Source organism: Oryzias latipes, chromosome 4 (assembly GCF_053564925.1).
Source record: "Oryzias latipes strain Hd-rR chromosome 4, Olatipes_Hd-rR_3.1".
Lineage (NCBI taxonomy): Eukaryota > Metazoa > Chordata > Actinopteri > Beloniformes > Adrianichthyidae > Oryzias > Oryzias latipes.
The window spans coordinates 32,980,001-32,997,315 of NC_136240.1; the positions used below are offsets into that span (position 1 = coordinate 32,980,001).

The following is a 17,315-nucleotide window of genomic DNA, read 5'->3' on the forward strand; positions in this document are numbered from 1 at the left end:
CAAACTCTCAAAGAAGTAAATTTGAGGGGAAAAAAAGACCGTTTTTTCTCAAGACGTTCAAAGAGAGGAACGGTCATGTTTGGCAGTCACTCATGGCTGAAGATCGTATGTTTGGGTCAGGATGTCGGTCAAAACACCTGTCCCAGCTCCGCCCAAAAGAGCAGAAATGACCTTCAGGTTCCTCAAAAATCCCACTTGGTCACAACAGAAACCAAATCCTTTGATACACTGGAAGGATGTAGAACATCTTATGGGTCAGTGCAACCCTTGTGCTATCCTAGGCACTTTAACATTGGGAGTTGGGTCTTCTAGACCCACTAGACAGTGCGTTAAACCTTTTTCTTCAATGTTTTGTGATCTTCACTGGTGTCCATGGATTACATGAAATCTTTCCACCTTTATCCACCTTTGTCATGGTAGGGAGACCACATCAATGTAAGGGTGGGGTCATCTAAGATAGCAGAAGGGTTATAAATGAGGATCATGTTTGAATGCTGACATGTTTCAGTTAGACTCTGAAGCAGTCCCGTCTCACTCTAAGCATATTGCATCGTTCCTCCAAAATTATTCTCAAAATGCATCCAAGTCTATGTTTCCAGCAGCCCAACTTCAGCGCCGAGAACATTTGAGGAGCAAAGTGTTCGTCCCCTTCAGAAGTCTGCTTCATTACAGCAGCGTTTCTAAGGAATGATGGATATTTAGCAGGTAAAAGTACCTGTTGGATCAAAAAAGTAGGTGTCCCCACATCTACTAGCCAGAAGAAGGTCTTTTTATCATCTCCATAGTGGATTTTCTGGACCTCTCAGGAGACGGTCACAAAAATCTGTCCTTGTTTCGCCACAAATTCACCACAAAAAAGTGAAAACTGGAACAGAAATGTTTCAGAAATCTAAAAAATCCAGGTCTCCAACTTTTTGAAGACATGTTTTAAACCAAAACACTGCCTCAGGTCCGAGTCACAAGTCCCCACCTGCAGGTTTGAGATTGCTCCTTTATTTTCTGTACACTTTTAGCCAAAAGTTGATCTCAAAGAAACAATTTTTTTTCCACAAAGATTTAGAGCCCAAATGTCTAAATGACGACCAAAGAAGCATGAAAAAATTTTGCATCTGAAAATGTAACCTGTGAACAATTAGCTTCAAAGTTCTTGGCATCTTTTTTGATGTAAAGCTATATTTTAGCTATGTTTTAACAGATTACACCTAATAGATGTCAGTGTAAAGGTTTGATCATTGAGAGTGAAATGTTTTTGTTTTAGCTGGAGCCATGGCGTCCACTGAAGAGTCTGTAAAAATAATTTTTACTTGTTTAATCGTGAATATAGGGTGCCAGAATCCCGGTGTCCAACATGTGTTTCAATCGACCTGACATTGAAGCTCCTTATTGGGTAAACACACCTGATTCAGGTAATCGGCAGCAGATTAGGCGGGATTTCTGGGAGACCAGCAGGGGGCCGGCCCCCTGGACTAGACGGACAGCAGCCACGCTATTCTGCATGGCGGAGGTTCAAGTGGTGGGGGTGTGACCTTCCAACAATCTCACCCCTGCTTTGGCTGAGAGTGGTTGTCATAGAAACATAGACCGACTCAGACCAATCACTTCTTAGTGACGTCATCTAGTTTCAACATGGTTGCGTTAGTATTGCGAACTCAATTGACGTTTTGTTTTGTTTGGAGCAAGAAGTAAACCGCTTTTCATGGATGAAGTCACACTCACATGTCAGTTTAACCCCCCCCCCCCCCCCCCTCCCATAGAAGTAACCAGTAGGAAATCTTTTTTTTCAAAGTTTATATTTTGGTGTAAAGCCTGACTTTTTAATATTAAAGTCAAGGAAGGATTTCCGGCATTCTGGCAAGCTGCCCCTAGTGGTCTTTAGAGGAAGTGCTCCACTAGGCAATTCCTGATTTTCAGCCAAATTAGCATGAAGATAAAATGATATGAAGGCAAATCCACTGCAGTATCTGCTGTTACATATCAGATATGACTGTGTCTGGTTTGTATTCAAATGTCTTCGTATCCTAATGTGGGTCTATTTTTTTCTAATGATGTTTGTAAATGTTTTTGACGACACAGATCATCCTTATTTCTGCTCATCAGTGACAGAACGAACACCACGACTCCCAGTTTTCCAGCTTCAGACTCTGCATCCCTCTCTCCCCCCTCCCTGTCCAAAGGGCAGGGTAAATATTAACTCTGACACACTTGTGTGAAAATCTCTGAACCATTTTATTTGGAAGGAGGTGTGACAGATTACTGAAGAAGGGCGGATTCCTCAGCAGCAAGAGGCAGCGTCTCTTTTTACCTAAACGCTTCGGGACCTGTGCCCTGACATGCTCCTTTAGCGCCCTGTCAGGAGACCATTCCCAAAGCAAACACAAGCCTCGGCTCCTCGTAAACTCCCTGGAAAAGGACTTTAAGTGCTGAAGAAAACAAGACGTGGGGGAAACCAAACAGACCCCACAAAGCCTCAGACATGGTGACTTTAGTCAACTTAAGAGGAGCACGGTGTTGCCCCCGGGGGGGTGGTAAAAGGCAAATTTCAGCAGCAGTTTATCTCAGCGGGTCAAAACACACATTTCATGCTGAGAAGGGTCTGAGTGGCAGCGGGGAGAGCCCTTTATCTGCACCTATAGGGACAGGCGTTTACGGACATTCAAATGAGATTCAAAACGTTGGTTTTCTGAACAACAGAACAAGGATTTCCCGCACTCATTGCTCATTAATGACACAACGGGAATGTTCAGCAGGGCTAAACGCAGACGTGAGAACTGCGCCGCCATCCAGACTCAGACCCAGCAGTGTCATTTATGGTCACCGTGTGAGATTCTGTCACAGCTGTGATAATACAGCCCACACGCTGGCTTAGCAGAGGTAAGGATTTCAGTGCGGACAGCGGCTGGGTCACCGAAAAGACGGAGGAATTCATTTTCTGTTGGAATCAAAGACTTTCAACCATTTCCTTATTATTACGTGCAGGATTTTGGAAGACAGGGAAAGTTTCTGGATTTAAACCCAACTTTGTGGCTTTTTAATAGCATACAGAGACTCCTTCTATTTATTCTAAGTCCAAACTCCAAAAAAAAGTGATCTGAAATCAACATCTTGCAGAAATGACAGGAAAAATAAAGGAAACCTATTTTGAATGAGCATTTATTTATGATCTTTTTTAAATTTAAGGCTTGATTCAAAGTGAAAGTAATTAGATATTGGAAAGTTTTAATGAGTAAAAATACACGCAGGAATTACCAAATGCAGTGCAAAACTTGTTTTTTTGGACTCTTACCTGTCAAAGCCTCTGAGGAGGCCAATGTAAACGTGTGTGAATGTGTAATGTCGCGTTTTGGGTTTCTGCATTAAAAACTCTCGTGTTCATGCGTCACTACGCAGGTTTTTCAAAAGGTGCAGCCGTTGAACGCGCCTTGAAATTGATATCAGGGGCTCGGATTTGGTACTAGTGATGTATGGCTGGCGACCTCTGTAATTCACGGAAGGGTCAACCGTTTAAAAAACTGATCATGGAGGAGAAATGAATGATTGCGGTTTGTTCGGGAAGGAGTTCTATGACACCAAACCTTTCAGATATCAGAATAGACCCGCAAAAGAAAAAGCCTGGAGGTTAATTCACCAGATTTTCACCACTTAGACATTTCACACCAAGCCTATTCCAACTGTGGGAGGCAGCCTGCTTGTCCAGTGTGAACACCATGGGCTAAATGCGCATCCATGCCTGACGTGAAAGTAGCATAACAGGTGGAGCTTTGCAGGGCTTCACCTTCATTACGTTCTGTATTTAGCATGTGTGCGTCTTTTGATGCGACAGAATTAATTAATTAATGCACGGTGGCAGAATGGTTCATGCTTCCGTCTCACAGCGACAAGGCCTTGGTTCAAATCCCAGCTGGGACATTTCTGTGTGGAGTTTGCGTGTTCTCCCTGTCAATGTGTGGGTTTTCTCTGGGGTTCCTCCCATGGGTCGATCGATTTCTCTAAAAATTGTCCGTAGGTGTGTGTGTGTGTGTGTGACCGGCTGATGTGTCCATGGTGTACTCAACCATTGCCCAGTGGTGGCCAGGTTCTGGTTCAGGTTCTTGGCTCTGGCTGCCCCGTGACTCTGAAAGGGACACAGCAGGTTAAGAAAATGAAAGGATGGATTCATCCATTCCTCTGAGAGGAAGATCCATCCCAGAAGAACTGAGGTTTGTTTTTCCTGTCTGGGCTTAATTTCTTTGATCACCAATTTAAAATAACTTTGGAAATGTATCTTTGGAATTAATATTGACATTTGTTTGAGGAATGTACATGTGGGTTCATGATGGGACTATTCCTCGTGGTGAGACCAATGAGTTACAAAAAGCTCTAGTGAGGTCAAACAGTGACTTAAAGTCTTGCTCCGATCATCTTCTGATCTATTTTAAAAACATTCCCATTGGTCTTTTAATGACGATTTTTAGACAAAATTTAAAAAGCTGTGTCGTTTGCTAGGACATAATTTCAGCACGGCAGCAGGAGTTTATCAGAAATTCACCTCTGAGTTGTGGGGAAGGATTCTTGGCACCAAGTAAGCCTGCCCACATTTCTCATCATCCCTTTGTTTACTTGCTCTCCTGCTAGCTTTAGATCCCCAACCGAACATTAGCGGTGCAACAACGTGCAGTTTGTATCCAGATTCCAGCTCAGACAAGGAAAACAAAGACATACATGGATCCATATGTCTGACGTGGACTCTGTTTTATGGAATAAACTCTCAGCTCATGGAAAAGAGGCAGACACAGTTTCTACATTCAAAGTTAGACTGAAACTATTCCTCTTTGGACAGGCTTATTGTCAGACTAGTTAGTATTCAGAGATTATTTAACTTAATGTTAATGTGTTTAAATTAATCTTAATAACAATAAAAAATAGTTCTTAGTAGGCTGCTAGTAATTTTAAAGCTGGGGTAGCTATGGTGCTCTGGGGTCCTGTCCTCTTTTTTCATCTACTTCTCCTCTCCTTCTCTCCTCTATTCTTGATCATTATTCATCATTTAGTTCTCCATGCCTCTGTTTGGTGCAGTGCGATTCATGTACTGTCCCTCTTTCCCCTCCTGGGGAGTGGGAGTGCTTCCAGATTCCAGTTGGCTCATCCATGCTCCTGTTCCTGACCGTGTACCTCATCTCTGCTTCTACACCTGGCTGTGGATCCTGCCTCAGGCTCGACTCGCGCCCCGGCCATTTGCAAGATCATTTACTGGACTTTGAATACGTAGTTGTAGATTTAGATAAGCTAATTCTCTCTAAGAGTTCTGGTACATCGCTTGTCCGTCCTGGGGGAGGATCCCTCCCTCATGTGGACACCCCTGAGGTTTCTTCCTTTTTTCCAGAATCCGTTTTTTTAGTAGTTTTTCCTTACCGCAAAGGGGGGTCTAAGGGCAGGGATGCCAGTTTAGTTTAGTCTGTTTAGTTAAAGTTTTAGTATTATCCTATTGAATTCTATGCATTTATGATCCTTTTGATTTTACGTTTTACTTTTTCAATTACCGATACGAAGCCCATCGAGACGACTGTTGTTTTGAATTTGGGCTATACAAATAAAATTGAATTGAACTGAATTGACAGTAGAGCGTAGTTTCTACGTCACAAATGCGATCTTTTTCCAACAGCACTTTTTTTATCTGCTCCTGATTCACAACAATTTGACTAAAGAAATACTCAGAATTGCAATTTTAAGCTTAATTGTCTTAACATGTGTCTGCCATCATCTGAAAAATGCCACAAGGACATGTTAAAAACACCAAAAACATCATTTTCATCAGAGTTCATTATAGAGCTAACATCATCACTGAAAGTGCTTCAGTTATGATTAACCGTGAGCCATTTTCCCGACGGACAGTCCTGCACGTGTCTTCAGAAACACTCACAGGGACAAACCTCCATTACCTCTGGAGCAAAAAAGAAAAAAAAAGGGAAAAAGGTCAAACGGTCGGACCAAGAATTAATTTACAGGTGGTCACATGGAGAATTTGCGAGGTGAGGGCGGCGGTGAAGGGTGCGAGAGCAGAGGGAATTAAAGGGAGACGGAGTTCTTAATTCAGAGTTGGACTCAAATAAGTGGATTTCTCAGGGGACTCAGAGGGATCAGTACTCCACAGTGTCCTCAATTGAAAAAACGGAGCCAAATGGATTCATTATCAGTGCAATAATCTTTAATTGGAACTGAATGTGTGTGTGTGTGTGTGTGTGTGTGTGTGTGTGTGTGTGTGTGTGTGTTTGTGCGCGTTTTAAATTTGCTGTCCCTGATTGGCTCCTGAATTCATCTCTGCTGAACCCAGAGCGGACTTAGATACACTTGTCACATTATAAAATGTGAGACCCCAAAATATGGTGTGCTTGAAAGGCCAGGAATTTATTCTGGAGGAAATAATTTACCCCCCACCCCACCCCCTCTGCCCCGACCTCCCCCTCTTCAGCCAGTTGCTTTCATGTCATTTAGATGAGTGGTTAATAAGGCGGAGCGTTAAGAGGATTATGATCCGGTGGGGCCGTGGATGGAGAAAGTTGGGAGGGGGGAGTCATTTAAGGCAGATTGAGGCGGTGGTGGTTGGGGGGGGGGGCAATTTGGTTGGCACAATGCAGGGCAGGAGGTGAGCATCCTGCTCACTGTCAATATTAATTTAGTCAGAACTAAGCACTCCAGTAGAGGCTGCATCCTCTTCTTCTACTTTCTTGAGGGGAGGTGTCCTCCTTAGGGACTCCACATCTCTCTCTCCGTTGATGAAGACCCTCAAATTAGCCCAAAGGACGGAGGACAGGTAAGCCAGCGAGGAGGTAAAAGCCTTATTTGGCTTTGAAAAGGCTGGGATGAAGGAATCCAGGGGCTTCATATTTCAGCCCCGGCCTGTGAAGATTTCAGGGGACAATCTGAAGATGGAGCTTAAGAAATGGGGGATTTTTTGGGAGAACACGCCCCCCCTTTGACGGTCCGGAAAATCTCTCACAGGTAGAACGGGCTTTGCTTTCGACAGAATTTCACAGAAGGAACCGGTCCAGCTGAGGCGGATTCGGACCGTCTGCACGCCCAGCCAACCAAAACGCCGTTTTAATGAAGCTCCATGACTCAGATGTTACCTCCTCCAACAGCACCGTCCCCCACCAAGCCCCACTTCTGCCATCCTCATCCTATCCACAGCCTTTGCCCCCCCCCACACACACACCCCATGACTCACAACGCCCGGCGCCGGGCTTCTCGAGTGCATCTTTAATTCGGCAACTTTGAAGTGGCGCTCCGGCAAATGCACTCAATCAATTATAAATGAAATAATCTCCTTAAGATATTAGAGATTTTTAAAGTCTAAGAAATACCGGGAGATTAGGGAGCCCAAATCAGTTTTAGCGGTATCTAAAGTGACAGCAGGAGAATCATTGGAAGGAGCGGGTAGAAACTTAAAATGATTATGTAGATCTGTGTCACCGCCGAATGTTTCTGCAAATCCCTGCTGGATCTACCGCAACAGAAGGAACAGATTATTCCTGGCCTTATTTAAAGGGTTGGAGCTCTTAAATTGGAGCTCTTAGTTATATATATGTGCACATGTATTTACTGCTCACCGTTTTCCCTCTCAGGCCACCAAAAAACTTCCCTTCAATGGATAAAGATGGGACTGGAGTCGGAGCATTTTAGGAAATCTCAGCCACACAAAAGGATGCTGGTAGAAATGTAGTCATTAGCAATTTTTGCTGCAATTGCACACGGAGGATTTTCACTTGGCCTCATCCATCTTCATCTGATGGATGAAGATGTGTTCAGGAGGATTAGGAGCATCAGAAATGAAACGTTGCGTCCCTTGACCAGCGTGGTTTACTACGACGCCTCTTTGTGCTTGTGTTTCTTGCCCTGGTTGCTGTAGTTGTTCTCTCGCCATTATTCACTGCCGTAGAAATTATAACTCAGTGCACATTTCTTTCACGCTGGGGTTCATTCATCTTTGATTACACCTTTCAGGTGATATAAATTAGGCCTATCCCAAACGGCTGCCTTGATGGATTACGGGCGTCGGTACACACACTGATCAATATCATGGATTTGTTTCTCCATGCGGCTCTGCAGGAGCTCCTGAGGTCTCACAGCCTGGCCGGGCGGAGGGAAAGACGTCTGTAAAAACGTAAATTTCTGGAATTACGCAGTGAAATCAAACATTTCAATGGCGTAGAATCTCAACAGTTTTTTTCTCCTCTGTGATGGCTGACACACTTCAGACCATCCTCATTTCCTGTGTTGGGAACAGCGCAGGAAGTGCTCTTCATCAGCCGACACCTCTCTCCGTTGAGGTCAGAGAAACACGGAGAGGATGAGGAGGACTTTTTTCCTCCAAGCCATTCAAAGAAACATACAATATATTTTATTGAAAGTACTTTTTTTTACTTGGTTACTTTTCCTTTTTATACTCTTTTTTTTATACTTGAACCTTGTATTCTGTTGGACAATCGTGCAATACCCGGTAACTACACATTGTCCTTTGTATGTTAATGTATGTGACAAATACATTTGAATATAAAGTTTCTTATAGAAAAACCCCAAACTCTTTGTTTCACTTAAACAAACACGTTTTTTTTCTGATTTACGGCAAAACGATTTCTATCTCTGTCAGGGCAAGTTTTTTTTCCAAGTTCATTTATTTTAAAGTAAAGTAAAATTTTGCACGACTTATAAAAAATGTTTACTTTTTTATGTTTTAATAAATATCTTTGAGTTGCTGGTTGAACCCACAGTCAACTTTGGCCCTCTTTTTTCCTTTTTTTCAACGTTTATGTTTCTGTTTTGTACGTTTTTGGCCGCCATTAGTTGCTGCTGCCCAAAATGGAAGAAAAAAAGCCAAATTTGTTTAATTAACTTGCTTTTAAAGCTAAAGGAAAGTTCTTGAGTTTCATTAATCAAATGAGGTTAAACTGTGAGTTTTGCATCTGTTTCTGTCTAAATCTCTGATTTCAGGTGAAATTCTTCGCCGTGTGACGAAGGAAATACAACTTTCACCCCTCTTCTGTCACTTCACACCTGCAGAGCAGAAGCAAGCTGTGGACTGACTCACCTGGAGGTCAGGTAAAGGTCACAGAGGATTCAGACTTCAGGTCAATCTTTAGGGTCAACTGATGAAGAAAAAAACAAAAACTCTGAGTTTAATTTTCAAAAATCCCAACAAGTAATTAACATTTTTTGGAACATCTCTTCAAATGAACCAAATGCCAAAGATGGTTTTGTAAGCAGAGTGGTAAAGGTTACCCGGAGGGAACCGAGGATCCTCAGATTTGACTCGGTTTCGGGTAGTTTTTGTGGAAATGCAGTTCAGAGCAATGGGGGCTTTTTTGAGTGAACTCCAACAACTGAAGTAGTATCTGAAGTAATTCAAGAGAGGATTTGATTCAATAAAGTTCATTGTGTCTATAAATTATACTGAGTACTTAAATTATTTTTCTATCAGACACTGGTTTGTTTTTGTTAAACGTACCAACATGTTTCGGTGGAATACCTTCCGCCTTCATCAGGGTCGTCATCTGGTTGTAGTGTGTGACGTCTTTAAAAACAGATGATTGTGACTGAGGCGGAGTCACCGGTGTGTGAATGTGAGAGTGAATGTGTGTGTGACTGGGTGAATGGGTCTGTGACTGTAAAGCGCTTTGTCCTTGTAGGAAGAAAGGCGCCATATAAGTATACACCATTTACCATTTACCGGTCATACTTTGACAAGTGACTCCGCCCCTTGATGTCTGTTTTTTGCTGGAGGATGTTGCTCCAGGTATGGGAGAGCAGGAAGGCCCCCTCATCCCTTTTCATGGAAGTGTGGACTCGCTTTCGTATCTCCACCGCCTCCATGATCCATCTGCGCTCTGTTGTCTTCTGTGTGGAGGATTTTGACCTTTTCCCAGTCCAGGATGTGGTTTTCTTGTTTGCAGTGGTCTGTTATGGCTGATTTCATGTTTTCTTGTACTGCCTGTTGTCGTCAGGCTCTTGTTAGTATTTTATTTGTTTCCTAATCAGAAAAAAATGGAATGGTTACATTGCCGTACATCAGAGGAGTAACAGAACGCATCCAAAGGGCCATGAAAAAACATCACATCAGCGCTCCAGTTAAACCGTATAAAAAACTCAGGCAACTACTAGTTCACCCCGTCCGCAGACGAGTTCCATCATCTTCTTCCTCAGCAGGAACGTCAGACTTTGAGGAGTTTTTTTTCATTTACGGAGAGGAGACAAACATTTCAGCCAACTGAAGGGAAACGCTTAGAATCATTTATACAGCTCAGTCAAAGCGCTCCATATGGAGGAGGCATGCGCGCGGGGGCAAATAAATAATCTTTTAAAAATCAATCTAACCGATTACTGTCTGCCTCCGTCTGCGGCCGAGCGGGGCGCGCCATCAAAAGAGGCAGATGCAGTGACAACTTCATGTTTAGGTAATTATCACCCCTCCTGGCGTGAACTGAGGGGCCTCTTAACTGCCCCTTTGTTGTTGTTAAACAGTTTGCTCTGTTGATGGATGATGAAAAGGGAACATGCACCCACGGCTCTCCTGGGACCCGGACATAATGGCTGTGCATCCCCTGTGGGCCGGCCAGCTGGACAAGCTAAACGCCGCGCGTTCTATGGACGGCCACGGGGGGGCTGGCCGTAAATACATTATTCACGTCCATTTGATGGGACACCCTCTGTGGAAAAGCACACACACATGCAAATTCAGCCACTTTATCATATGGCTGGCAGGGCTGAGAAGTCACATGTCCCTGTGGATGTTTTCCTGCACTGTCATCAGGACCCCCCCCCCCACCCCCCTCATCCATATTCATGCAGATGTCTGGTGGGGGGCTCCTCTGAGTTCTGCAGCAAAACGGCACGGCTGGCTTTAGCACAGTTTGTTTTCCAGGAATGTGAGTTTTTCCTGGTTAGCTCAGTCAGAGGTTGATGGTTCGGCATCCACGGCTCCGCCCCTTCTGCCTCTGCTGCCACTGTGTGCAGGAGGGATTATCCAACCAGGCTCACTCTGGGGGTCCTACAGTCTGACAGACAGGACGGGCCCAGCAAGAGCCCCCTTTTGTCCTGAAGGGGCTTTTCCGTCCATTCTACCAACTCTTTTATTTTAGTCACCACACAGCCCGTCTGAAGCCGTGTTTTTTAAGTTTTCACGCGTCCCTGATTGGTGGGACGTGCACGCCCAAGTATCCAGGTTAAGTGGCGCACCGTAGCTTCCCTGCAGGGAGCGCGGCGCCCTCAGGCTCTCTGAAACAGTCATTTCTTAAGCACTTATTTCCACAGCGGCCTGCCGTCTCTGCAGAGGCCTCCATCAGATTGTAATTAGAGCCAAATGGCTGGGAGCAGACCCGCTGATCTGCAGGTGACCCAGTGAAATATGGAGTCAACCAAGCTGCTCACTCTTATCACACAATAATTAAGCTTAGTGTAGTTTGTGGTGTGGGCCGCAGAGACATGACACTTCTGTTTAACTCGACTGTAGTAAGAGAGGACTTTTCTAACAAAAAGTGCTTTAAAATGCAATAAAATCATACAAGTGATTACATAAACAGTTGAGGGCAGACGGAAGTAAAATAGACTGAAAAAAGTTGAACTAAAAGTAAAACTTTTCAATAGTTTATTTAAAGAATCATTGATTTCATTCCTGCTTGTTAAGAGTTGTGGAGGTTTAGGTTGATGCCCAGTTTACCATTGGGGTAGTGATGTTTGGATGTGTGGTTATACTTTGCACTACAAATGAATGGGTTGCTCATAAAAGTGACGTTACAGAACAGAATACACATCAAGCATACATGTACTGAATACTATGGATTTTGCCACGTTGCACCTCCCTTTCTTCTAACTCAGGGGCCTAAAAGTGTTTTATGACATTTCGAGTTCATTTTCCTACGACGTCGGCCTAGAGTCGGCCTCGGCGGCATGTCTGTGTCTCGCCCACAAAAACAAACAACATCCAAACATTTGCAAATACAGATGTGCATATTCTTCATATAGAAGGAAAGCGTTTAGCCGATCACCGCTAGCTCCACTGAGAAAGTGGGTGTGTCTGTTAGCCTGGGGGCGGGGCTGGCAGTGCAGACTCCTCCTGGAAGGGGCGGATCCTCCCTTTATGATGTCACAATGTGAGAACCCACCTGGTGTTGTGGATTGGGAGGGGCTGGTGCTCAGCAGAGAGCAGGTTTTTAGAGGAGCGCTTAGAAAAGCATAAATGGAAAAAAAAACGCTTTGGGGTCGTTTTTTGTGAGGAATGAACATTGTAGTACATGTAAAAGCTCAAAAAAGTTTGGTATAGGCCCTTTAAATGCTTTGTTTGAAGAAGAACTCTAAAATATGAAAGAGCTCCTACCTTTAGAGTTGACGCATTAAGATCAAGTCAGGTCATACTTTGGTTTATTAAATCTACCTAAACATTCCAGAGGACGGCTCTTTGGTCATCACGTCACAGCAACATATTTACATATACCTCTCCAAATGAAAGAGTATATGTCAACACATTCAATTTTAAAAAGAAAATGCCTTCCCGGACTTAATGATGTTCAACCAACAAGTGATTTTTTTGTTGTTGCATTGTTTGATTGATAATGTTGAAGGAAATATATTGAAATTTAGAATTCTGCTCCTGACGGCGACAACAACCAGTTATCCAGTGTGGATAACTAATTTGAAAAATGTGAAAACCATTTCTGCTAACTTGGATGTTTTGTGTGAACATCAACTGCCGGCAGCCGTTTACATACTGGTTCCTTTCCGCCGGAGCAGAAATTTTGATTTTTTTTTTAGTTTGTCCATGACTTAATGCTGCTGCAGCTCTGCCCCTTCAGCCAGCTAAAGCCTTTTTAAGAGGCCTGCCTGCAGAACAAGGCATAAAACCAGATTATGAAGCAACAATAAAACCGTCCCCTTATGCTCATTTTATAAAACACTTTATAATAAAGCTTATGGGGCAAGAGCTCGACTTAACAAGGTTAGAGCGCTCTGGCTGAGATGCAGGAGAGAAGAGTTTATTTGGATTAAAACGGAAGTTTAGCCGTTCAGAAAACAAACGTTGGCCAGGATGAACGCACATTTCCAGAACCTCCTGATCTTTGACCGGGTCATTGATCAGACCTGCAGCACCTGCAGAGGTGTTCCAAACACAGCCATGGTTCTGAGCAGAATTAGCAGAGAACGACTGCTCCACAGATGAGCTCCAATTCACTAAATGTTTGAATCCAGATGACCCACAGATGCTTTAAAGCAGATTTAACAACAATAGACAGATGTTGGATGTTGATCGGTGGCTTGCATACGGGAAGCGGGTGACTTTTTTCATCTTTTTAATCTGGAAAAGACTTAGAGCTGTTTCTAAGTGCTCCCAAATCAGATAAAAGAGACAAAGGAAATCAACTTCTCCATGTAAGCGTGCGCTGCTTTGTGATGCTGATATGGACCAGAGAGGATTACTCCTGGATGGGAGGCTGGCTTTGGAAGATCTATGAAAATGGGAATATAGACATTCTTACTTTACAGGATCATCACAGTCACATAGCGGGTGGAAGCCATTTGTCTGTGCCATGCAAAGATTCTTTAAAGCTTAATAGTGCTGAATTTCAGACTCTGTTCCACTTTATATCCTATAATGCAACGCTGATGTCTGTGCGTCTTTCTGCGGGAGCCGTCCCGTGTGACAAAATGCCTCTTTATGCAGCTCACTATTAAAAGTTTGAAAATAAAACAAACTTTTATTATAACCTGATCTGAACAGGAAGCATTTCTTAACCCTTGCGCTATCTTAGATGACCCCACCCTTACTTTGATGTGTTCTCCCTACCATGACAAAGGTGGATAAAGGTGGAAAGATTTCATGTAATCCATGGACACCAGTGAAGATCACAAATCATTGAAGAAAAAAGGTTCAGAGCACTGTCTAGTGGGTCTAGATGACCCAACTCCCAATGTTAAAGTGCCTAGGATGGCACAAGGGTTAAGGCAAACATTCTGCTTTTGACCCTCAGTAGTCTCTGCACTCAGCGGTGTGTTGGCCAATTACGTTGGTTGTTCACAATGATACAAAGTTTTCATTCAAAATTTAATGCTAGGGTTTAAAAAAACTATAATTTTTAAACAAACATAATAACTAGAGTTATGACACATAATCATGATACCTCATTGACATAAATCTTTAGAACATTGTACATAGTTTATTGGAGTCCCACTCCGATCATCTTTTGACCTTTGTAAAGCGTTCCCAGTGTTTTCCTTGTGATGATGATTCCATCTGCAGCCAAAAAAACAAACAAAACCTGTGATGTTTTCCCGGACATAGTTTCTGAAGAGCAGACCTCTGAGTTGTAGGCGGTACCGTTGGCGTGAAGCAACTCTTTCCCTATCCAACTGTTTACATGTTTTCCCTCTAGCCTACATCCCCTCACACACCCCAACCTACCATAGCGAGCATTATTGGAGCTACAGTTTAGATCCAGATTCCAGCTCTGACGGGGAAAACAAAGACGATCATGGATCTATTTGTCCGCAGGTGGATGCATCAGAATGGGGCAGAGCAGGGAGCTTTTTCTTCGTCACAAATATGATCTTTTTCAAATGTTATTTTTTCATCTGTTCCTGATTCACAAGATTTTGAATGAAGAAATACTCAGAAATGCAGTTTAATTTTCAATATGTCCACCACCATCATGTTAAAAACACAAAAAACAACATTTCCATCCTGGTGGGTCTTTATCTTTTCATGGCTTTAGTTTTAGATTCATGCATAAACATTTTGTCTGCACACTTTAGATCATTGTTAAAAAACCTCAACATTGACTTCGCTTTTTTTTTGGGTAGATTTTTATATTAAGTGTTTGGCTGTCAGTTTTGATCTTAGTTATAAAACCCAAAAATGGTTAAATTTCAATTTTGACAACTTCGACAATTCAGAAATTTGGTACAGTTCCATGTGGAATTATTTTGGTAGACAATGAAAACATCTAGAATTGAAAAGAAAAAAAAGCTGGGGTTGTACTAAAAGACGGATATCATGCCACAAAAAAAAAAGTTTTTAAGGTAAATTATTAGAGAAAATTGTCAAGTAGTAAAAAATAAAACTCTTAAAAGTCCTCAGACTGTAAGGTTAATGTATAAAATTCCCCTATTTGACAGCATTCCCCCCACTGGCAGAGCACTCAAATGGTAAAAACACACACAATAAATTATCAGCTGACTTTTGATTATTTACAGATATTTCTCCAGAGTGTGTAAATGCAGCACAGACGCCTGAAGCGCTGGCAGGAGTTTGAGGAAACGCTGGTTTTCTCAGCTGTTGGGGAGAAAAGCAGCGCTCCATCAAACCAGAGTCAGCCCTTCTGTGAGCTCATTGTGGAACTCCACTGGAAGTTACTGATATCCTCGGTCCCAGCCCCTTCCCTGGGTGATGCTTAATTACCCTGGATAAATCCACTGGCAATTTGTCAGCATGCTCCCGCATCCTCACCCACACGCGTACTTCCTGCCTCTCTTATTCCTGCTTATAAGCTGGTGTAATGAATCACTAATCACTCGGTCCCTGATGAACATCCCCAGCCTATTATCTCTTAATTACACCACTCAAGAGGTAGCAACAAAAGCCAGCAGGGGGTGCAGGGGTTAAAAAAAAGTGGTTTGAATGGTTTAGAGCTCTGTGATGCACAAAACATTGGGTTGTGTGAGGAGGGAAGCAGTGGAATTGCCATCAGGCGGTGAATTATGTGTGTCACCGCATGTCTGAGAGGCCGCGGTGGTTTATGTACGCGGAGCCAGAAGTGGCTTGCTCTCAATCTCCGCTCAGCTTTTCTGACCGGCGGGCTGAAAACCGTCCTCTTGTGGAGCCACTGCGCCATGGCGGAAAATGAAACCTCTAACTCACAGAGTCATTTGCAGACGCCACTCCTGGGATTCAGAGCAACTTGCCACAGAGCAAAGACAGAAATTGGAGCTGGCAGCAGACTTGAAATGGGGTCATGGGATTTGCCCCCAACACACGCTAGAACGCACACACAACCGGCACATGTCTGTGCGCAGGAAAACGGATGTTCAGGGCATCGCCGTTAATGAGGGCGGACTGCAGAAAGGTGTAGCTTACAGGATTGCATAAGCAGTTTGGATGAATTCTCCTCACACGCTGCAAAAAGAGGCAGGCTAAAAAAGGGAAAGAGCAGTAAACTTCAAAAGAAAATCACCAGAAACTAGTAAAATGATTAAAATATCAAAATCTAGAAACAAGGAGTTCCTCACAAGCATTTCAAAAAGGAAAAGGCAAAAAGCTGTAGCTTAGCATTACCTCAAAATAAATGTTCTACAGCCTAATGATAAGTATATATTTTTTGCTGGTTCTGAGCAAATAGTTTGTATATTTGAGTTTTATTAACCTTATTGTAGTTCATTTTGTTTACCGGTACAGTGACAAATAACTAGTGTAGGTGGAAACAACTCATGTAACCCTTGTGCTATCCTAGGCACTTTAGCATTGGGAGTTGGGTCATCTAGACCCACTAGACAGTGCTCTGAACCTTTTTTCTTCAATGATTTGTGATCTTCACTGGTGTCCATGGATTACATGAAATCTTTCCACCTTTGTCATGGTAGGGAGAACATGTCAATGGAAGGGGGGGGGGTCATCTAAGATAGCACAAGGGTTAAATGTGAACAAAAGGAGAATCTTGGAACAGGTTGGTCTTCATAAAGTCTACATGAGTTTTAATTCAAGTTTATTTTTAGTGTCAGGCGCTTGGAGCAAAAGGATTTGGACTTGTTTTAATACTAATGTCCTCATAGCTTGGAAAGGTGCAGAGAAGTGAAAACAACTGAAAACCTGGTCAAGTATCTTGAATTTCTAAAAAACAAGGTTTGAAATCTTTTTACAGATCAAACAGTTTGCAGTGTAGTGCAGATATGAAGAATGTTCCATCTAACCTGCTCCTTTTAAAGAAAAAGGTTTCATACTTGAGAAGTTTTTTTGGCACCGATTCATGTGGAAGAGGGACGCTCTCCTTTTTCCAGTTTGAGAAAACATCAGGAATTCTGTCCAGCATCACTTTATTTTATTTGGGTCAACTAACTACCTACCTACCTACCTACCTACCTACCTACCTACCTACCTACCTACCTAACTAACTAACTAACTAACTAACTAACTAACTAACTAACTAACTAGGACCATTGTCTTCTTTGATGCTGAGCAACCGCCGCCTGGTGCTCGTCATAGCTGACGTTTTTGAATTAAAGCTCACTAATTTCAACATATCCTTCGAGGATCTTCTAGTTTAGCTTCAGAAAAGGGGAGAAAACCTTTTGGATTCCTGGTG

At 43.0% G+C, this 17,315-nt stretch overlaps 1 long non-coding RNA gene across 1 annotated transcript in view; it reads left to right on the forward strand.

The window, feature by feature from the left end:
* LOC144991950 (uncharacterized) overlaps positions 1–17,315 on the forward strand; it is a 30,231-nt gene that overhangs the window by 7,664 nt on the left and 5,252 nt on the right. The window contains exon 2 of the long non-coding RNA XR_013655636.1: positions 8,965–9,072. This is a non-coding gene — a long non-coding RNA (uncharacterized LOC144991950). The remainder of the gene's footprint in view (positions 1–8,964; positions 9,073–17,315) is intronic.